This window comes from Euprymna scolopes, chromosome 2, assembly GCF_053919585.1.
Source record: "Euprymna scolopes isolate OS-2025 chromosome 2, ASM5391958v1, whole genome shotgun sequence".
NCBI classification, from domain to species: Eukaryota; Metazoa; Mollusca; class Cephalopoda; order Sepiida; family Sepiolidae; genus Euprymna; species Euprymna scolopes.
The window spans coordinates 167386010-167410719 of NC_136483.1; positions in this window are offsets into that span (position 1 = coordinate 167386010).

The window sequence follows — 24710 nt, forward strand, 5'->3', positions numbered from 1 at the left end:
TGTTTTTTGTTGTTATTTTATTTTTTACATGGCGTGGCCTGTAGGTTCAAACCTTGCACGTAAATTTCTTTTTTGTTTTCATTGACTGCAAAGAATTTTATAAGACTTAAAAATTTACGCTTTTTTGTTTTGTTTTGCATGACGTTGTCTGTAGGTTCAGAGCGCGCACATAAATTTCTTAATGTCTTTTTTTTTTCGTTAACTGGAAAGGAATTTATTTATATGATTGGAAAATTTACGAGTGTGTATATGTTTTTAAAATATCTATTATTTTTGCAATATAAAACTGGAATATTACGATACTTAAATTAAATTTTATAATTGATAAGCAGCTTATCCCGAAGAAACTGCAAAACAATCTACACACACATTTAGTGAACATGTGATTCAAAGGTTTCTTATATGTCCGTTTAACAAAACATAGGCCCCAACAAGCAAGCACAAGTAGCATGTCCGATAACATAGGATAAGTAATTTTTCGAGAATGTTGACCAATTGTAGAACTATTCAGCGACAACCACATAAGTTCTTACAACGAATAGATATTCGATGTTGACCCTGTGGTTTCTTTCGCGTACGGTTCAAGAAATCATATCTCCCACTAAACCTCGCCAAAGTAGTTGGTTTGAATTGGAAGAATAGCAGCTAAGGGGACAAATCAGAGAAATTGGAATGTTGCTGGCATGTTGCATCCATTGTGTGGGGACTATGTTGATCAGTAAGATGTCAATATAACGGAAATTTACTAAAATAATTTAAAGATTAAAAGAAGAAGAAGAAAATATTGGAATTACCAAAGATACAGATCAAAATAAACATTAAAAAAAAGCATCAAAGCAACCTCCAAGCAAAGTCGGGTAATACTGCTAGTATATATACATAAAGAAAAAAAGAAATTTAAACTGTAAATTAAAATTTACAAGTTAATTTATTGTTCGACATAAAACAATTTTCATATTAAAAATTGTTTTCTGTCGAAAAATTAATTTATTTGTAAATTTTAATTTACAGTCTTAATTCCTTTTTAATAATTGTTTTTAGAGTTTTTTTGTCGAACAATAAATTTATTTGTAAATTGTATTTTATAGTCTTAATTTATGTTCTTTTTGCTTATGGCAAATTCTACTCTATATTGTGTTTGTATGTACGTTTTTTTTTTCGTTGGGATTAATATATAAATATTAATATTAGGTTAAAGTTTATACTTGCTTGTATTGGGCAAACATTTTTTTCCATTGCCTTGATATATATATATAATTATTTTTTTTACTATAATAATTAAATACCTACAAACACTAGTGTTTCATCCTTTCGGGAATCTTCACTGCAGGGTGTCACGATTAACACCAGTGGACAGATTCGAACCCGGCAACACGAGCCATCTCTGGCTCGATTAGCAAAGACCGTATCCATTCGGCTACCATTAACTGCGAGAAATAACGTTGAAATTAAACATTTTATTTTTAAATGTTTTTTACGTCAGTCACAGTGATCTAATTGTTATACGATCATCTATGCATATGAGCTAAATTGACCGACTTAATTCAACTGAAAGTGCTCAACGATGATATATATATATGCGCACATGTGTGTGTGTGTGTGTGTGTGTGTGTGTGTGTGTGTGTGTGTGTGTGTGTGTGTGTGGAACTATCGTTTGCCGATGAGGGTTACTTGGTTTGTTCGTATCGTGAGGATTATTTGTCGCGTCCTGGGGATGGCAACCAGCTCCCCGAGTGTTAGACACGATCACACGATAGGCACGTACCTTACTATGAAGAAGTCGATATGGCGTCGGAATTAAATGGCAGAGACCACTTGCTGAAACGAACGCTGCACTGAACAAGCAAACAAAGCATATTCTTTTTAATAGAAATAAAATTATTTTATTATTAACCCTGAAGAAGCGTTTTCAATTCGGCGATAGTCGGCCGACGTCCGTCGTCACCTGGGACCAAAACAAAACTATGAGCACAGAGACACGCGTTCTGTCTGCTCAGTGTTTCGGTTTCAACTGTATTTTACAATAAAATATAATTCTCCGCTTTTTCTTCATTGAAAGAGACAAAATGAGAGAGAAAGAGAGAAATAAAGAGAGAGAGAGAGAGAGAGAGAGAGAGAGAGAGAGGAGAGAGAGATGACACTTGAACATTGTTTAGTTTTTGTAGGCCTTGATGGTGAGTTATTTTGGGTTTGCCCTTTCGAATTTAGGCACAACCGAGTTCCATAACAACTGTCAGTCAAACCTGGTTGATATATTCTGACATTTTGAAAATTATATAACGCCGGCATGATACGTGCGTGCTTCCCCACAAGTTCTGTACACATCTAATAAAAAGGACCCCAAAAGTTATGAGCTGGCGCTCCCTCAGAAATTTTCTCGCCCTTGTGCCACATTCTTTACTCCTTGTTATGACCTTTGCTCTCACTGGCAAAGGTCATAACTAGGGCTATGACAACAGCACATTCTTTTCATTGTTTTTCCTCTAGTATATATCCGACACAGACACAATTAATCAACCGAGGATCACATCACTCTGCGTAAAAACATATGATATTTAAATATTGTTCAAAGAACAACATTTCAATTCCTTTCTCTCATTTTTTAACGTTTCATTTTTTTGTATATTGTTGTGTCGTGGCACAATAGTAAAAAGAAGAAAATTAAGTCGAGGTTGGTTTAAGGAACAAGTGTATTTAACATCACAGGTACAAAAGTAGAAAACGGGTATAACTGGCTTGCACGCAGCAAGTCACTGGTAGTACTGTCGCTTCTTCCATCGGTGTAGGTATTACTGACATTATATGTAGTGAGAACCGGTGTAATTCCCCTTGTGTTAGAAAGACCGGTACAACATATATAATATTTCATTAATTAAAAAAAAAATATTAATCATTCCCTGTTTATTTTCGTAGTCATTTGACTTTTGACTTTCATATTTCATTGTTCTTTTTTATAGTAAAAAAAGCATATTGTTTATGACGGTTATTTTTCGGTTTGTGACAATTTCTCTTTGCCTCTGTGTATTTTTATTCAATAATGGTTAATCGCCATTGGTTGGTGCTTGTCAAGGCATTCTCTACGGGTTGGAGAATGCTTCGCTTTTTGTGTGAAGAGATTGGTCTTTTTAAGTCCCTTCTCAGCCTGAAACGAAAAGTACTGTGGAAAACTGACCATTTTTCTGTTGCTCTTACGAAAATTTTGGAGAGCTGAGCAGCTAGATGTCGGTTTACATTACATTTAAGCTTCAGCAGATTAGTATAGTCAAGGGAACAGGAAAAAGAGGTTATATTCCAAAGTCTAACAGTTTAAGTGAAGAAACAATCAGAGTATATGGCTTTCCAACATTTAGGGATCTCAATAGTGAAGGGGTGGGATTTCGTTGTTCGTTGATTTAGTCGGGAGTGTGTAGGTCGAGGAGTCATAAGTGCTATGAACTCATAAGAGCACATTTCATTAAAGATGACCCGCCCAACGCATCTGGTTCTTAGTAACAATGGTAGCAATAATGTTTTTATGTGCCTTATTTAAGACATATGTATCAGGAAAAAAACTATCGCACTTATAAACAAAAATGTGTCTATGGCAGTGCTGTTGAAACCTCTTGAGCAGTTCTACATGTAACCGGTACAAGGTCCATGTTTCAGAGGTATAGAGTAGGGATAGCAATACACATGTTTGATATACTGACATTTTAGTTGTCAGCGTTAAATCACCATAAGACCAGACTATCTTGTAACCTTCCAAATGCGTCTGATGTCTTGCTGGTTCTCTGTCTTATTTCCGCATCAAGTGTGCCACCATTTGATAAGGTACTACCATGGTAGACAAAATTAATAATATGAACTTTTTTACAGATGATCGCGACTGAGGTCTGCCCATTAAGCGTATTGTTGTTATACATATATTAATTTATTTTTGTGTTCATCATCACACTCATAATAAACATCAAAGAGGCATGGCAGCTTTAAATGAATATATGGTTAAGTGGCAGTTTTAGTCATTTAGAACTGTTTTAAAGCTTCACCGCTAACTCATTTTTCGACCACATTTCAAACAATTGTTACAGTTTATAGATCACCTTCTCAGCTATATTGTGAAAAACTTATTTTTCAATTTTCGTTCAGTAACACAAAATGAATTTTCTGGTGTTCAAAATCGTACAAATACGTAAGGAGGTGAGCGACACTTTTTATGACTGGTTTCCATAGTAACCACGTCATTTCAGCGACTACTGTTGCTAATAATTCGAAAAGGGAAGTAACAAGTGAAACAGAGAAAATGAAAGCATGAAAGGGAGATAATTGGGGAGATTTTATTGAAAGCGGACGAGTGACATACATTGTTATTACATATGTATTTATGCGATAAAAAGAGACTGAAATTACACTTATTTATGAATTTATTAGAAGCCTGGAAAAATCATGGATTACAATAGAAAAATGCGTAAAAAATATAATAACTTTATAACTTAAAATATTGCAGCATTAAGAATAACTTAAAATATTGCAGCATTAAGAATTTTTATTCGAAAAAAATTATTCGAAAAAAACGTCTATTATATATATATATATATATATATATATATATATATATATATATATATATATATATGCGTGTGTGTGTGTGTGTGTGTGTGTGTGTGTCTATGTTTAAGCTTAACCATATTACTTTTGATTATCGCATTTTTTATTGTAATATGTGTATGTATGTATGTATTTATGTTGTGTGTCAGGTCATGTCATATGCTACTGGTACCATGTAACCCAGTACTACCGGCCTCATGGTCGGGTCACCGGCCACTAAACTGGTTCCCCCACCAGACTTGTTTGGTGAGGAGGGTGGCTAGTCTCCCTGAAGGATTAAAAACAAGACCTTCCAAAGGGCGAATGAACCCTTTTTCGGGGTCAACGGCCAACTAGCACCGTGTGTGTTTGTGTGTATGTATATGTGTGTTGGGGTGGAGAGGGCTCCCGTAAGCCATGGTGAAGGCAACCTTTCTAGGAGAAGCAAATCTCTGATTTAAAAAACCATAAAGCGGGAGACCAGTACCCGCATTAAGCTGGTCTGCAGTTTAACTTGTTGCTGGCTATCTTGCTCTTGCTTGTTGCTTGATCTCAACATTTTGAACTAAGACAGAGAGAGACTTAGCTGTCGTACAAAGCTAAGACTCTGTAACATCATCTGTGTATAGATACTCCCTCAGACATTTGTCTATTAAAATGAACCTGTGGCGATGAAAGTCATTTTTGGGCTCATGGACTTTAAGTGTCTGAGGGAGTGGCATTCGTCTGACAAGACGTTGCAATCATCCTGTATTTATGTATATTTAGGCATCATTTTTTTCTCTAAGTCATATTTCATTAAATAATAGATGTTCTTTGTCTATTAATTCTATTTACAATCATTTCCATCTTGCAAATAACGGTTTTTACTTCTGGCAGAAACTGGCTGATGTAATCACCATATGTATCATACGTCTGATTACTTCCTAATCCTTCAGGATCTATCTTCAAGTTTAAACAAAAAGGATATAAATTATTCAAAACCAGTTAGATTAATTTATCCCTGATGATGAATTCTGATTTATGATTAAGATGGTGATTACATCAGCCAGTTCCTGCCAGAATTGAAGACTGTTATTCGAAAAAAACGTCTAATATATATATATATATATATATATATATATATATATATATATATATATATATGTGTGTGTGTGTGTGTGTGTGTGTGTGTGTGTGTGTGTATATATATAGAGAGAGAGGGGGAGGGGAGCAAGAGGGAGGAAATGTAAAAAGAGTCGAATCCTCAAGCTTATCAATATTATAGTAATATAAACAGATCAAATAAAATTATAACAAATGACCTCTTTGTATATATCGCGATTTCCTATTTTGTACGAACAGGTTTGTGCTGGCATTTTACTGTATAATCGCTTAGTGTCAATAACAGCCGCAAGGTGTCACTTCTGAAAATAACGTCCCACGTACAACGTGACCATTAGAACTAACCATGCAACTATCATACAAGGCAAAATAACTTTTTATTAAATGGCTGAAACTGTATTTCGTCACTCAAAACATTTAATCTTTAGAATATATGCATACCCGCCATCTCTATACCGTGCAATCCATTTAGGTATTTTGAATAGAAAAAAAATGCGTATGTTCAGTTCGCGCTCGTTTCTTTTAGTTCTATATTATCTTTTGTTGTTGTTAAAGGACTTGAGAATATAATTATCGTCCGATTTGAACGGTCGCTGCGACGGCAACTATGATAATAACAGTCATGCCGGCAATTATCATATATTTTATCCTGTGCCAGCCATCGTGTGACTGCCTTATCGTAAAAGCCAGAAAGAAAAAAAAAGGGAAACAAACAAATATAATAGCATAAAATAATAAAAAACGGATAAAATATCTTTTTTAAAAAAGAACTGAGAATATTGAGGGGATCAGGGATATAGGCAAAGAATCAACAAACTAGAGAAGTCAAGTAAAAAAAAACAAAAACAAACAAACGTAAGGTTATTTATAAAAATCAGATCGGTTAAATATGACCCTTCAAATCCTGGAACAAAGACTATGCGGCCTCTGTAGTTTCTAATCGGTCTTGTTTGATTACTATAACCGACGAACATCTAAGCACAAACGTGAAGGTTGCCAATATCTTATGGGGTATGTTGATATACCTATTCTAAGAATAATGAACCTACCCATAAACAACTAACATATTTACATCTAACGCAATTCGCAGCAGTTACAGACTCAGAATAATGGCGCACACTTACGTACCATACTTTTGCTGAAACACTATTTATGAACTATATAGCTGTGCTAATCTTGATTGGAGAATCGCGGACTTTGGTCAAGCCTACAACACTAAATGAAAATGCTTCTGTAGAACCAACTGGATTCAAACTTGGTATAATTGTAACGTTACACACTGTTAAACACGCAGACCCAAAACGTTGTAGACTCAGTCGCAAAGGAGATAAAGAATAGGAAATAACTTCAACTTCAGGTTTTAAGAAAATACCCGTGTTCCTCATTCTCCCGTCATGTGTGACTCCTCGACATGGCTGTGACGTTACTCACATCTCTAACGTGATCGTCTTCTCTAATGTGTTCGTCGGTCTGTGCACACATTCTTTTTATAGCCTTTTTCCTTTTCCTTACTGACGCTTCCCATTTTTTGCTGACGCTATCATTTAAACATATAGTGAAATAATGACTTAATGCTTACAATATAAATCTGAGTGTCGAATTAATTAAAATGAGATAGCCTGTGCACCAAATAAGACAATCTTAGCCTCCTAGAAATATCGGTCAACCTAATCTGGATGCATATCGGTGGCTACAGCTGGATGGTCGTAAGCGGCATCTAAATTAATGATACATCCTACACAGCATAATGAAAATATGACGCAATTCTCTATTGTGTTCAGTCTCTCAGGACAACGATTTGACAAGACAACATAGCATAAAGATAAGTCATTCTAAAATTAAACCCTGACTAAATATTCAGATTTTGGAATACGTTTCGGCGTGGCTGATTTGACGTCGCCTATTCGGCATCGCCTATTCGGCTTGTGCGATCCAACATAGCTAACTCTGTCGGGCGGAACGAGGCGATTCGGCGCCAAATTAGCGCTTCGTCGTTATAGTCAAACGTTATAGTCGTTATAGTAAAAAAAAAAAAAAAATATATATTTTTAAAATTAATTCCTTAAACGAAGATCTATTTTTTTTAAAAATACAATTGAAATAAAAATTATTAAAAGAAAAAAAATTAATTTGATTAAAAAAGAAAACATTAAAAATCCGTGTTTATTTAAACTACAACACAAAACTAGACACGATTTAGTTGTCAACAACGAGATTATATTCTCATATTATTTTTCTTAATTAAAAAAAGAAATTACAATTTGTAATAGTTTAGGAAATAATTAAAAAAAAAAAGAGTTCCAAATCTCAGTTACTGATGATCAGAATTTAACAAATAAAGGCTCGTTAGAAAGGTAATGACCTGAGTTGTGTAGTAGGCTATGTGACATTTGTCCTTATTGTCGCACGTTAAGGGGATCATTCATTATCCAGAGCCTATTTTTGGCACATTTTACAACCAAAAAATGTTTATGAATTATAAGATATCTTGCTGCTATGATTTCAAATGATCTAAAATAACACAAGGGGAGACTTGATTCCAAATATTTATTGTGTTATATCTTCCATCTTTGGTTTTTACACATAAAGTAAATTTCAGTGTATAAGGATTATTTGATACTAAAGATATTCATAATCGTACCCTATTTCAAAAACGAACTCTATCTATCTATCTATCTATCATATATATATATATATATATATATATATATATATATATATATATATATATATATATATATAAGCGCTCTTGTGCCCTGAAAAAGTCACTCCCACGGCCCTCTGGGTACTCAAACTATAAACATCCTTGGTTTCGAATCAACCCAATCTTTCTCTTAGCAAGATCTTTTGCCGTCGCCCGGGCACACAAACGATAATTAAAGATTAAATAGAAATCATATCTGTCCAGCTTCTCCAGCATTTCGGGAGTCTTGACCTTTCCCATGTAGGGAGCCCAATCGCTCCATGGGACTGTCACGTCACACTCAGATATACTTTAGTCTCATTATCGAGTATAATTTCACATTTGTATACAATGTCTGAAGTTAAACAATTCTACCCGTGGACATTTAATAGGATTCCGGCAGTTATAACTCTGGAAATAAAGTTATTAATAGTAGTTCAAACCCAAACAAAAAGAATATAAGAATAAGTACACATAAGTATATATGTAACAATTACTAAGAGTAACATATAATAAAATGCTAAAACATAGGAAAGAATAACGAAAAAATCGGAATAAAAGGTTAAAAACAAAAAATTAAAAATACGAAAATAAGGTTTAAAGCGTGACTTTTGATTTGCACGATGTCTTTTATGGCCGACCTCTAACAACCTGGTCAAGGATTTTTTCACCGAAAAACGTATCAGGTTTATTATATACGAAGCAGCATTTTGTTAAATAAGATCGGAGGGAAATCACATCCTGCGAGTTGAATGGGTTGGAAAATTTCTATAGAAACAAACAAAAAAAAAAAAAGAAATTGGAATTGTTCTCCCGTTAACAAAACGGCTGCAATAAAGAAATCCACTGCGAAATAAACTAAAGTTATAAGAAATGTGAGTCTTTTAATTTCAGCAAAATTTAGTACTGTACATGTTTTGCTACTATAAAATAGATCTATTGAGATCGTATTTAACAGGAGATTCTATTTTTCTCATAACAGTTTCAACCCATTAAAAGAAAACGGTATACACTGAAATTAGTAATATTTCTAAAATAAACATAACACACACACACACACACACACACACACACACACACACACACACACATATATATATATATATATATTAAATCCCCGAAACAGTGTTTCTTGGAAAACAATTGATGATCCCTTAAAAAAACTAAATTATTATTGGTACTATAGTGAATTCGAGGGAGCAAGTTTATGCAGTGATTGAATGACTTACTGACTAAATGGTTTTCTAACGAATGATAATATTTTTGTATAGTTTTAAAGGTTAAAAACTTCCAAGACTATATATATATATATATATATATATATATATATATATATATATATATATAGTCTTGGAAGTTTTTAACCTTTAAATATATATACATACAATTATATAAAAGCTACTTTGTCTCTGTGTATGTTAGTTCGTTCATTATAAACTTCGAAACGGCTACACAGATTTTCTTTAAAATTTACAAAACTTTAGTATATAAGTCTGAGAGTGATCTTAGTTAAGTTTTGTCTCAGAATACCTCGGATAATTACCGATAATTGAAACCGTTATTTTGATACATCTATCATCGGTAAAGCAATTTTTCCATATCGTCGCTTAGCAACAATGATAGAACAACGGGCTGTGAAAATTCTACTGTAGGTAAGTTCATAGCGTATTTTTTCTTTGTTTTGTTTTTTTTTGCATGTCGTTGTCTGTAGGTTCAAACCCCACACGTAAATTTCTTAATGTTTCTTTTTCGTTAACTGGACAGAAGTTTATATAAAATAATTCTATAAAAGAAACAGTAGGTTATCTAGAGTTAAATATAGAATAACATATATTTTGGACTAAGTAACTGTATTGAGGCATATGAAGCTTCTTTCTGAGCGATTTCAGCAATTCAATGAAAATATAAGTATAGGAGTGTGAGATATTCGTTAATATTCATTCAATCCCGGGCAACGTCGGGTCTTCCTGCTAGTATACATATGTATATATATATATATATATATATATATATATATATCACTTTGTGGGTGTGTTTGTGTGTAAGTTGATTTCTGATGAAATCCGAAACGAATGAGTTGTTTTTTTTATTTTGAAATTTCACACTAATATACTTTTTGTGTCTGAGAGTGTTCTTAGATATTTTCTGTACTGGAATGCCCCGGATATGTGTTTAAAATCAATGATCTAAAGAAATCTGATTAAAGAAAAAACTGTCCGATTCTGACCAAATGTCACACTCTTATATAGCCTAACATCACAAGTGCATTTAAGAAGTTTTATCACCCCACAAGCAGAATACCCTTGCGTATAAAATCAACAGTATTTTATAAAACAAGGTCGCGTTCTAAATAAATGTTTTTGTTTAGAGCACAGCTGAACCATGATACTCGATTTCTGCAATTTGAACTTTAATTCAAGGTATTATATAAAATAATTTCATAAATTCAACAGCAGGTTCTCTACAGTGCAATGTAGACTATAATGTATAGTAGACTAAGTCACTTTAGAAAAGCATGTGAAGTTTACTCGGAATGGACCGGATCGATCCCTGACTATACCTGGCAATCAATCGATATGATTAAAAAATGCGTAATTTAAGCGATTTTCATGATAATAAAAGAAAGTGTAAAACATTTAATCCCGACCAACGTCGGGTTCCTTTGCTAGTCTAATATATATATATATATATATATATATATATATATATATATATATTTACACAGTGGTCACTACTTATCAAGGCCCGAAAGCCACTCAGGGATAAGGGTTATTGCAAGTACGTACATTACGTTAGTGTGGAGATTTGATGAAGTGTTTACTTAAGGGGGCGGTTCATTAGGAATTTGTTAACGTTGGACTTGAACACATCCAAGTTGTAGTCAGGTGAGAAGCAGGCAGACGGAACAGAGTTCAATAGGCGTACAGTTCTAAGAAAGAAGCTTTGTTCATGGAATCCACGTTTTGATTTAGGCACAGATAAAGAGTGGGGGAAATTTTTCACAGTGGATTCGGCTAGACGGGTGTTTTTCATGAAAGATTGGCGAGGGGGGACCAGAGATTGGAGTTCAGACGAGCACCTGCCATGGAAATAACGATAAAACAAGGATAGGCTCGCAACGTCTCTTCTGTGGGAGAGAGGTTGCAAGGTAGAGAAAAGGGCACCCCCCCACTAAGCCACGAAGTCTATTTTGTACTCTGTCAAGGCAGGATAGGCTGTTTTTAGCAGCTCCTGCCCAGATATGGCAGGAGTATTCCATCCTTGGACGTACTTGGCTTTTATATAGATAGAGAATTGCATCAGTAGTGAGATATCTTCTGGAGCGGTAGAAGGATCCGACGATCTTTCCAGCGACCTTGGCAACAGACTTGATGTACGTGTTCCATTTCAGATTAGGAGTAAAGGTCAAACCCAGAACTTGTCAAAACACGGGGCCTCTCCCAGACGAGAGCCATCCATCCCAATTGATGCCAGATGGGGATCAGAGCGTTGATGATGTAAGGATAGGAGTTTGGTTTTAGATGCATTAAAGTAAAGCAGCTACGTCTTCCCCCACTGAACCACGCGCTCGAGATCAGAGGAGAGTGAATTAGAGAGGACTTTGTTATTTACAGCCTTTGATGTGTTGCCGTAGATGGTCGTGTCATCAGCATAGATGTCAACGAATGATTTAAGTATGTGTTTAGGGAGGTCATTGATGTAGATCAGTAAGAGAGTTTGGCCCAGGATTGACCCCTGAGGGACTCCATCATTAATACTGCAGGCCTCTGATTTTTGTCCATCGACCACTACTCTTATGAGCTTATCGGAGAGAAATGATTTAATGATTGAGAAGGTATTTCCAGTAATACCGTAGCTGGAAATCTTGTGAAGTATACGCTTATGCCATACCTTGTCGAAGGCTTTTGATATGTCAAGAGCAATTGCCCTAGAAAAGAAGCCTTTGTCAAGAGATTCATTAATTCTGTGGGATATAACCGTCAGCACATCTGCGGTAGATCTTGCAGAGCGGAAACCATATTGTGTGTCACTAAGAAGGTTGTTTCTGCTGAGGTGGTTGACTATTTCTCTATTTAATATGGATTCCAGCACTTACTCATAACACACAGGAGACTTATTGGTCTGTACTGAGAGGGAGACGACTTATCACCTGAATTCTTAAATACAGGGCAAACTGATGACGTCTTCCAGGGAGTCGGACAGCACTGCTCCTTAAGGCAGCGCTTAAACAGTTTCGTAAGTATGGGAGCAAGTTCTGGTTGAAGCTTTTTTGACACTATAATTAGGATGCCGTCAGGGCCAGTTGCTTTACTGAAATCAAGGTTCTTGATTAGCTTGACGACCTCATGCACGGATATTTGTATGTTACCTAGCGTGTTCTGTGTTATAGGAGGAAATATGGGGGGTTGATGGCCTTCGTCGCATAGGGTAGAATTAGCTGCAAAGTTCTTGGCAAATAGTGTGGCCTTGTCTGACGCTGACGAGATGACCTCTGGTCCATTGATAATGGTTGGGATAGAACGCACACTTCTGTTCAGGATCCTATTTGTTATTTGCCAAAACTGGTGGTAACCAAGCCGCTGATCAGCTACCCTGGATTAAACAGACTGGGCATATAGCTCTCTTGCATTTTTTATTACTCTTTTACAGTGGTTGCTGGCAGTCCTGAAAGCAGCTTTAGTCTCAGTGCATTTATTACGTTGGTAGCTATGGAAAAAGTGATTTCTGTGCGCGATAGTAGCAGCACATTCTGGGGAGAACCATGGCTGGCTGTTAGGTTTTTGTTGGAATTTTTTAGATGGTATAAATTGGTCTATGCCTACAATTAACCATTCGGTCAGATCTGATACTATAGAGGACACTTCCTTTTTAAACATGGAGTGCAGAGGTAAATCAGATATGTATAAATAATCAGGCTAATCATGTTGTACACACCAGCTTGATTTTACTTTAGTGCAACTGTTAAGGCTATTTTGTTAAATGTAAATTATCATACACCAGAAAAATTGTTCATTTACTTTACGTTAGAAATGTGGACTCCACGTTTGGCGACATATTGTGCATATTTAATGTATTGCTTTCTCTTTTACTTAAAAAGGATTCAGTATCAAATTTACTTTTAAGTAACATTTATGAATTTTTATATTCAAATTTAATTTTTGCTCATTACATAAACGATATGTTACTTTTTACATGTGTGAAATTAAAAAGAAGAAAAGATTAAGTATTAAGTATTTAATCTTAAATAGCTTAATTGATTGAATTAAACGTGGATCAATGCCATGGAGGGATGATCGCTGTGTTCCCAATGTTAAATATTCCGCAAAGTGCACACATTCACACTAATTATGCTTTTTAATATGCATTCGACATGTGGAAATGCAAATAGACCAATTTGCACACACACACACACACACACAACATATATATGCATTGAATGCCTGGAGAGAACTTGAATGCCTACTAGACGCTTTCCTCAAGTGTCCAAGGCGTCTCTGTACAGAGTTTTGTCAGAACAACCTGGCATGAGGATACTTTTCCATAGAAGTAAACCCTGAATAAATATTCAAAATCACATAGTGTTTGCTGCCCAAATAAGATCTCCTCACTATGGCTAACCTACATGAGTTTCAAGAGGAATGGTACACCTTCACTAAGTGAGGTTACCTCAATTAATTATACGAAGCTAGATACTCCACCAGACTAGACAAATTCTAGTACTGGAAAGCAGTAAGACCAAGAGACCAAAACGAAGGATAAACTACAACATATGAAAATGGTTAGTTGGGAAGAGGTAAATTATTTTCTCAATTTCTTTACTAACTCAGCGTTTGAGAGGTAAAGAACTGTAATTGAACATTCGAATATTTATGTATCTCATATTGAGTATAAGTGTTAGCCCCTTAGATAGTGCCCCTTGATTTCTGAAAACGATTGAAGTAAAATAAAACTAAAAAAATAGAGAGAAAGAAAGGGGAAGACTTGAATGCCTACTAGACACTGTCCCCGAGTGTTTAAGGTCTCTTTGAAGAGAGGCTGGCTATGACAACCTGGCATGAGGATACTTTTCTTTACAAGTAAACCATGACTTAATTTTTAAGATCACATAGGATTCGGGACCAAATAAGATTCCGATATGACAAACGCACACTAGTTTTTACGAGAAATAGTGCACCTTCTCCAAGTGTGTTATTTCAAGTAAGATCATAAAGCTGGATACTCAACCAGATTAGATGAATTCCAGTAAGACCAACAAAACCACAAGAAAAATGTATTATAACGTTTGTAAATGGTCAATTTGAGGAATGGAAAATTATGGTTTTAACTTCTTTACTAACTTAGTTTTTTGAGATGTAAAGGAGACCTGTAATAGAATATTTAAATATCTATGTATCCCGTACAGAGATAGAGGAAAAGACCCTTTGATTTCTGAGAATTCGCACTGAAAATGCAAAATAAAACAATACACACACACACACACACACACGCACACACACACACACACACACACACACACACACACACACACACACACACACACACACACACACACATATATATATATATATGATATATATATGTATGGAAATATGATTTCTCATATACAAATCCTTAATTTAAAAAGCTTAATGTGATTACAGAGTTCTTGTCGACAAAACTGATATTAGATCATCACTATTACCAAGAAATGAGGGGATAATGCCTCGGAGAATGATCTGATCACAAAAAAAAAAAAACGGGAACTAATCGACTGGGATTATGTTCACATGACCACAGAAAAAATAATATTCTGTCGCTACTATCAAAAGTGGAACGTGATAAGGCCCCAGAGAATGATCTCAAGGCAACAAAATGGACACTGCACTACCCCCTGTCCCCCCAAAAGATTTTGGTAATCCATGGGAGTGTGGCGTAATTACCACAGAACGGATATTCCATTATCACTGCGACCAAAAGAAGGAGATGATGTTGACATGCTAACAAAGCAGACACCATTTTCTCATTCCTAGCTCCAAATAAAAAATGTTTTGGTAATCTCTAGGAGTATAGTTACATAACGAGAGAACATACATTATATTATCACTACTACCAAAACAAAAGTCATAATGCTTGGGAGGATGGCCTAGTGACTAGAAAACAGACACTACTTTACCCCTCCTTCCCAAAAAAAAAAGGTTTTGGTAATCCCTGGAAGTATGGTATAATGACCACAGGACAGATACGACATTATCACTACTACTACTACTACAAAAAGGAGGTGATAACGCCTGGGAGGATAAGTGCTGTTATTTCCAAAATATTTCGTATAATGACGCAGCGAGTTTTCTAACTTAATACCTCAATAAAGTACATTGATTTTTTTTTAATATTACATAGTAACATTAAAAATCCAAGAAGGAAACGAACTCTCCTAACAAAAAGTTTTGATATTATAAATCCTGAGGATCAACGTTGAACATGATACCCAATTTATAGTGGTCTGTTTTGCATTTTTTCTTCACTTTTAGCGAGACATACATACATATATGCATACATACACTCCCGATTAATATAATACTAGCCTGGGTGCCCGCCCTTACCCTGGTCTTTGAAGGTGTGTGTTGAGCAAAAAAAAAAAAAGAGAAAGAAAAGGAAAAAGTGGTAGTAGGCAGGCAGGCAGGCTCGAACCCGTACTGCGAAGGAGGAAAAGAACATGAAAAAAAAAATGTGACGTCTTTGTCGTTGCGTTCATCGCCAAACCCGAAATGACGAAGGTTTAAATTAAGGCTAGTTAATCGAAAAGAAGGGATGACTTTCGAAAATATCGGCGAAAGAAACGACCCCATCCCTGTAGAAAAGTGCCCAGTTGAAGGTGAAGGACGTACTGTTTTTAACCAATCTTTTATATTTGTCGTCCGAAGGGTCGAGTTTAACGAATTTTATACTCGCTAGGACGTTGTCATCCAACAAGCTAACCTAGCAAACAATTATTAATAGAATTTCCAGAATGTGATATATATATATATATATATATATATATATATATATATATATATATATATATATATATATATATATATATAGTCATCCAGCTCATCAGAGCGGCTAGACAGGCAACTACCTCAATCCGACCGTCTGTATGACAGTCAAGGCTTCTAACCACTACGCTATTGGCGGCTGCTGTGTGAGTCATGAGTTAACGATGTTTTGACATCGTCCGAACTACCTAAGCTCGAAGTGTTTACCCAAAAAGCATCGCTTATACGCTAATGGTAATTCATGTATCACTTCTCAATATGCTCAACTCAAGATGAGGAGCATTATAGTCTTCCACATACAGTACTGTTTCGCTGTTTCACAGCTCATCAGTGAGGCTAGACAGGCAACTACCCCAAGCCAGGATTGAAACCCAACCGGCCAGAGATTACCAAAATATTTTTTATTTAGAGGAGGGAATGAGAAAATGGTGTCTGCTTTGTTGGCATGTCAACATCATCTTCTTTCGATCGTAGTGATAATGTAATATATGTTCTGTGGTAATGACGCCGTACTCTCATGGATTACCAAAATCTTTTTGGGTGTGTGTGACAGGAGGTAGTGCAGTGTCCATTTCAAGACACAAAATTTGTGTCTTGAAATGTTAGTTTTCGAAGATAATTCATGGCCTGAAGACGTAATCTCCCCATCACGGGTGATTACAGAAACAAGTATGCACATATGTAGCCATCAATGTTTGTATAAATAAAATTAATATGCCAGCTCTGTTTACTCATTGAGCACTTTTTGGTAGACACATGTTGTTTCATTGGATGCACTTATAGGAAACTAAACTCTACTGCCATAATATATATATATATAAATATATATATATATATATATATATATATATATATATATATATATATATAATTGAAGTAGACTTAAACATGCCGAGTTCTAAGTTTCTAAATTTTGACGATTTAGCAATAATTACCAACCAAAACCCATAACAGAGCAGTTCACAAAACTGCAAACATTTAACCCATCTCGCGCCGTTCTGCTATCTTGCGTCTTGGAGGAGATGCACTTTGAAAAAATGAACACAGACAGGCACACACATACATAGCATAGTGATTTTAAAAGTAACAAATAAATATGAGTTGGGTGCCCCTAACCTGAATCGAAACCAAAACATAGCGCTCTTCAGCCTTGGTCGTTACTGTTTGAGCTAACGTCAGATGGATAAGGGACAATTTAAAATGAGCCGAATTTAACGCATAAATGTATATTTTCTCAGGCTGTTCCTTACACAAATATACATACATCCAGGTAGTCATTGATCAACATGCATTCACGCAGCATAACATCAATGCGGGAGTTCCTCGGGGTCGATCTTTGGACCACTATCATTCCTGATATACATAAACAACCTCCCTGATTATAATGCGTCCGAGATAGGTATATTTGCTGATGATGCATGCTCTATGACGCGCACGGGGAAAGAACGGATGTACAGTAATCTACGACAATAGCAAAGTCATTAGAAAATGACCTCCATACCGTAGTGGAATAGGGCCGTAATTCGATGGCAACATTTAATGCTAGTAAGATTATACTTCTCTCTTTTAACAATTACAAGAAGCCATCCAACCACCGATATCTATGACAAATAACACTTTACACGAGAATTCTTCCTTCAAACTCCTCGGCTTAACATTAACTGGTACAAATACATTGAGGGTATTGCGAAGCCTGCTGCAATAAAGATGGGTTCCCTCTATCGAGCTAGAAGACCTGAGAGTGTCCTGTACCTCTACAAAGCCACCATTCCCCCATACATGGAGTATTGTTGCCAAATCTGGGCTGGTGCATATACCAACAGCATCTCCCTCTTGGGTAGGGTCCCCCCAAAAGTTTTCAATCTAATAGATCCCATTTTATCTACTAAGCTCTGACTCCTGTCCCATTGCCGCGATGTTGCATCTCTGTGCCTGTTTTACAAATATTTTAATGGAATGTGCTCTTATGAACTCGTTGCACTTGTGCCCCCTTGACGGACGTATCCCCGACAAACCTGCTTAACAAGAAACTCTCACCTCTTCACTGTTGATGTCTCTAAATGTCAGAAGGCCTTCTATTCTAATATTTTCTTCTTTCGAACAGCTAGACTTTGGAATTCCCTTCCTGCTGCCTGATCCCCTGATTGTACTGATATGCAGAAGTTTAAATGTAATGTAAACCAACATCTTGTTAATCCTTCCTAGAAATGGTATCTAATAGTATCCCCTTACGTCGAAGTGGCGATATGCCTTGTTAGAGGTGAACGGAGGTAAAAAAATGCATACATACACACACATACATACATACATACATACATGCATACATACATGCATGCATACATACATGCAAAGTCACTTTTATATATATAAAACAAGGGTCCACAAAAATACAATCATTTGACCCGCCTATAACGTGCATTTGCGCATGTGCACAAGAGTATTTTAAGTAGAGTTAGGCCTGCTAATTTCTATTTAAAAATATTATACCTTAGCAGCTATTTTTACCGACTAAAACCCTATAAAAGAACGGTTCACAAAAATACAATTATTTGACTCGGCTCTGCGACCTTCCGTCTCGGAGGATATACACTTATAAAAAATGAACACATACGGACCCCCAAACACAGATATAGTGAGTCTTATAAATTAGATTTATAGTTTATGCTCATGTACATTTCATAGTTCATATATATATATATATATATATATATATATATATATATATATATATATATATATATATACATATATATATATTTCATAGTTTACATTTATATATAAACTATAACTATACGCATATCTATACAGACGTACATATTATTATGAGTTTATATGATGTTTGTATTTATTCATGTGTATATTTTTTATATAATGTGTAAACATGATTGCACGTGTTTGCTCACACACACACACACACACACACACACACACACACACACACACACACACACACACACACACACACACAAACGAAACTCCCGCTTTTCTATCTCTTTCCTTCTCTCGTTCTCTGTCTTTGTGTTTGTCAAAAGCGATTCGCCGGAAGCTTCAGATTTGCTTTTCTGTCTTCTGTCGCTTCAGTCACTGACGTCACACGTTCACAAAGGTCACCGGAAGTTTCTTATGATGTTCAATTCCATACGACAAAGAGTCGTTTTGTCACACCTGCTTCAGGTGAGTTAATTTTAAGTGCATCGACAACCCCAATATAGGGTAAAAAACGAGTGTCTGGAGGGCGACATCTCGCAAAACAACACAAACAAAACTCACTTCAATTTGTAATCGACTGTTTCTCAAAGTTTTTCCAGACGAGATTTGAAATCCCAACTACATCCGGGTATTTCCTGAACATCCGGGGATGCGTGCATCGACAGTCGACGCCGCCACTACCAGACAGAATGATATCCGTGTGTGCGCTTTTGTTTAAATATAGTAAATTTAACTGAGTCTGGCATAAAAATATAAACAAACTTTCAAAAGCTGTAATAAAGTAGGAAGATTGTATAGCGCCAATGTTAACTTTAAGTCCATTATTTATCAAAACCCTACCCTGAACAAAGCTTGCACAGAAAATTCGCATCTCTCAACGGAAGAACGAAAGTTAACGAATTTAAGTGGAGAAAGTAAATTAGTCGATCATAGTCGAGGGCGATCCGAAGGTTCTCATTTTATTACTTATTATACCGAAATGTAGAGACATCAGTATTTTCCCAGGGTTACTCGACTTATACTTGATTGTCGCCTTATAATGCTGATTATTTAAGTAATGGGGCTTAAGGTACTATATTTTAATTATTGGTATGACTCAATGGAAGATGAACGTCCGGTCCAATAGTGAATCCTCTAATGATTATACCATATAGATCAGCAAATAAGTGCTTATATGAACAGTAAATAAACCATCAATACTAATAATGATGCTATTAGATTGAGTAATATTAACACATCTGGGAAGGGACTGCTCAAAGAACTGTTTCCTGATTTCACAGTGTGCAAAAAACTGGTTTCAAAATCGACTCGGCGATGTTCTTCTCACCTCCTTGCAACTTCTTGTCGTCGTAACTGCTTTCTGCTCCATCGTTATTTACATGATACGTGTTCGACTGGGCTCTAATCTATGCCGAGACTATAAAACATTCCCGACAAACACCCTATGTCTTAAAGTACAGGAACGTTCCATTAGCAATATTCTCATCCTACTGTAACGTTACCGAACACGGTGTGGCCTCAATCGCAAAATAGACAAAGAATAAGAAAGATTTTCAACTCGCTTTCTCCCGTTGTAACAACACCGCATTATTCTGCATCGTGTGACTTCCTATTACGGCTATGACGTCTCTCACGTGATCGTCCTCTCTAACCAGCTCTTTCACCGTGCTATAGTCGTTCTTTACTGGTGATGTTATTTCGTACACATTTGCATACGCGTGTCCGTGCTCTGTTACACAAGAACTATCCGTGTGTGGAACACAATATCGCGGACTGCTTCCCAGCTGACTATAATATTTCACTTCGTACGTAAACAAATTCTTTTTGAGCCGTCCTCTTAAATAATCAAATGCAACCCAATTTTAACTAATCATCACGGTGTTGTTTCATCTGCCACCTGAAATGCATTAAAACAGCTTCTCGAGTGGCATTTATGCCTTGATAAGTGGTAGACAACTAGTAAAGATGTCGGCTTTAACGTTTCATGAAGCGAAGTTTTGGTGTGAATAAACTTCCGCTTATGACTGAATTGCCCACCAAGTTTCAAACATGAATGTTTGTTTTATCGCCATGCAACTATAAAGCTATCTAAAAACGAGGTCTAAAAATTTAATAAACCATTCTATTGGTACAATAATCTATCTATATGGTCGGGCTCCTTACTCGAACCATGTGATTCCCACACACACACTCTCTCTCTCTCTCTCTCTCTCTCTCTTTCCGGATTAACTTGCTACTGGTCTGAATTGGTAAGGATTAGTAAAGCTAGAACCACAGCATATTCCTTTCCTTGATTTGACTCTTTGGTATATATCCATTGTTATCTTATATGTTTTTATGCGGAGTGATGTGGTTCTCTGTTGATTAAGTGTGTCTTACAATGTCGGATATATACTCGAGAGTCAAAACAATGAAAATAATATTCTGTTGTCTTAGCCCTAATGGTTTGTTTCTTCTCTTCTGAAATAGTATGGCAAAATTATACAGTATGTAAATAAACCTATTAACTTTTATATTACATTTTTAATACGATTCTGTTAAGGGAAAGTAGTCATAAAGTTAAGGGAAATTAACGTTTCATCTACCGGTGCTTCGCACATAGAGAGGCCAATCTATCTATCTATCTATCTATCTATCTATCTATCTATTTCTTCTCTCCCTCCCTCCCCCCTCTCTCTCTCTCTCTCTCTCTCTGTATATATATATATATATATATATATATATATATATATACATACATATATATATATATATATATATAGAAGTGATTTATCTGTCTTTCTGTCTATCTGTTCGTTTGTCTGTCTGTCTGTTGTTGTCTGCGGAACGGACTCTACCAAAACCCTCTGTCAATTTTTGGTCTACAACTTTGAAACTTGATATATAGGAGATTTGGACGCGTGGAACAAATCTGATTCGGACTTAGTAAAAATAGGTGCTAAGTGGTCAAAATTGAACAAAAATTAGAACTTGTAAAGCCTAAGTCGATTTCAAGTGTTGTTGTATACATGCGCCAATATTGGTCCATTATTAATTATTATCTATCTGACGATAGCTCAAACAATAACGACTATGTTTGGGACGCTAAATGTTTTTTTTGTATTCTAGCTGATGATATCCGAGTTATATTCTTTTTACTTTTAAAATCATTACGATATATCAGGTACAATATAACCATAAATAATTCTCTATAATATTAATGCGAAATTTGCATAGATTAAAATATTATTCAAGCTGCTGGGAACAGTATGCATAATTTCATGATTACATATTCACTTTCACGGATTGTCACTATTCCGACACGTCTTCGTGAGGACCAGCAATTCACATCTTTCGACTTATTCTCCACGAAACTATCTCAGGCTGGTTCAACGGATGCTTATAGCCCACTCGGGAATGGTGATTACTCTGTGAATACAGTTGCTATCACACTAATTTTTGACTTCAAACCGAAGTGACGTTGCTCAAAATGACGAGATGCAACAAAGGGGCTGATTTGGAATTAAAAATAGATCAGATCATAAACGCAGCATAGATTAAAACCATTTCTATACGCATTATAGTGCTCAAACGACGTAACTGATTTTGTCAGATCAGGCATAGAAGCACGTGTGCCTACGCAGAAATTCTACAGCAAGTTCAGTTCTCTCCAACGATACTCTTAAACCTGCGCAGTTTCGTCTCCGCATCGACAGCAAACATTCCGTCGATACAAATGCAACGAAAACATAGATAAACTAAGTTGACTAATAAACGTATCCAGTTGCGTAAATTATAAATTACGTAACAGTGTTGTGACTATTTAGGTCGGTTTGAATTCCACCTTGATTGCCTCAAACAACTCCCTTTCAAATTTCCTTCTGGGTGGGGGGGGAAGCTACATTCAATTATCTGATCATCATCCCTTCCTATGTTTGAGATACAAAAAAATAACATGAAACCTCCTAATAATGTGGTCCTCATCTTATTCCAGCTATAATAATATAGAAATGCTTTGCTGAGCTCGCCCCTGCCTCGCTAAATCTTGCTTCTCGGGTAGCTGGAAAATTGCCTTTGTGTTACCAAATTCCAACAATTCTGGTTAAAAAACTGACCCACAAAATTAGTCTCCTTCCACTTTTCAGTAAAATGGTTTAATCATTGATCAACACCGCTAATCTCCATTCCATTAAGGCAATTATGTTCTATTGGGGATATTCAAACGCTTATCATTGAAGGCATACCATATACATTTGATAAAGTACGTTAAGTTAGGGCCGTGCCGCTTTATATATCCAACACTTTTGGCAAAGTCTGGCATGGTCTTTTCATGAAAATTAATTCATGCAGGCATAATGGACGAACATTACGTATAATCAGATCTTTCTGAGCCTACGCAACATCCAGTTTTTGGTGACCATATCGCTAAACAATACGACATTAACGCAAGTATACCTCAGAGGTCAATCTTTGAACCTTTATTATCCCTGAGTTTCTTAAATAATCTTTTCAATGTGATTGTGTCCGAGACTGGTATATTTGCTTATGATACGATAACCAATTCAGAAAATGTAGGCAAAAGGAACGCGCACATACACAAGATAATGACCTTCATGTTTTGTTTTATTTTACTTCCATTGAAGTTCTTAGAAATCAATAATCCTTACTTCCTGGGGCAAACGCTTGATCCATATATGAGATACATAGATATTCGAATATTTCATTAACGTTTTTTTATGTCTCGAACACTAAGTTAATAAAAAACGTTGAGAACATTATTTTTCTCTTCCCAATTGACCATTCAAATATGTTATACTATATAGCTTGTGGTCCCTTGGTCTTACCATATTCCAGGACAATAATTCATTTACTCTGGTGGGGTATCCAGCTTCGTGTTATTACTTAAGGTAAAACTCTGCGCCGGCAACTAGATGATTTCATCCATTTCACCATAAACCCAGCCCCACCCCAAAGTCGGAAGAAATGACGCCGAGGTCAGCTGAAAACCTGGATCAACACGTTGAACCCAGATGGCGATCTAGTGCTCACCTCTACGGAGTACTCCACTGAAACCTCGCATGACTGGTCCTGATATTGACCGCCACTTCAAACCGATGTGCCTGGCCGGCGTCTATACAAGATAGAGAGAATTCAGTTGGAGGAGCCGGATCACTCGACCCACAATGAACACTGGCACAGCAATAAAATTAAGGTAGCACCACTCGGAAAAGTCATCATTTCTTGTAAAATCCAGTATGGGTTCGTCATACCAAGGAGATCTTATTTAGGTCGCAAATACGATGTGATCTTAAATATTTAGTCAGGGTTTACTTGCAGGAAAAAGTATTCTCAGGTTGTCCCGATGACCTTTATGCAGAGAGACGTTGGACCTTCAAGTATAGTGTCTAGTAGACATTCAAGGCCTCTCCAGTAGACATTCAAACTCTCCTCTGTGCATTCAAGCTGGAGACATAAATGAGTTGTAAGATTTAATGCTATTAAGGCAAAGCTCATTTTCTTTAAGAAATATAAGAAAACACCAATTGCCCTGACTAATAGCACTCTACCCGAGTCATTCACCCTAACAGTCAAATGTAACAAGAATTTAAACATGTAGTTTAATATGAATTCATTTGCATACTAATGAATTAGTT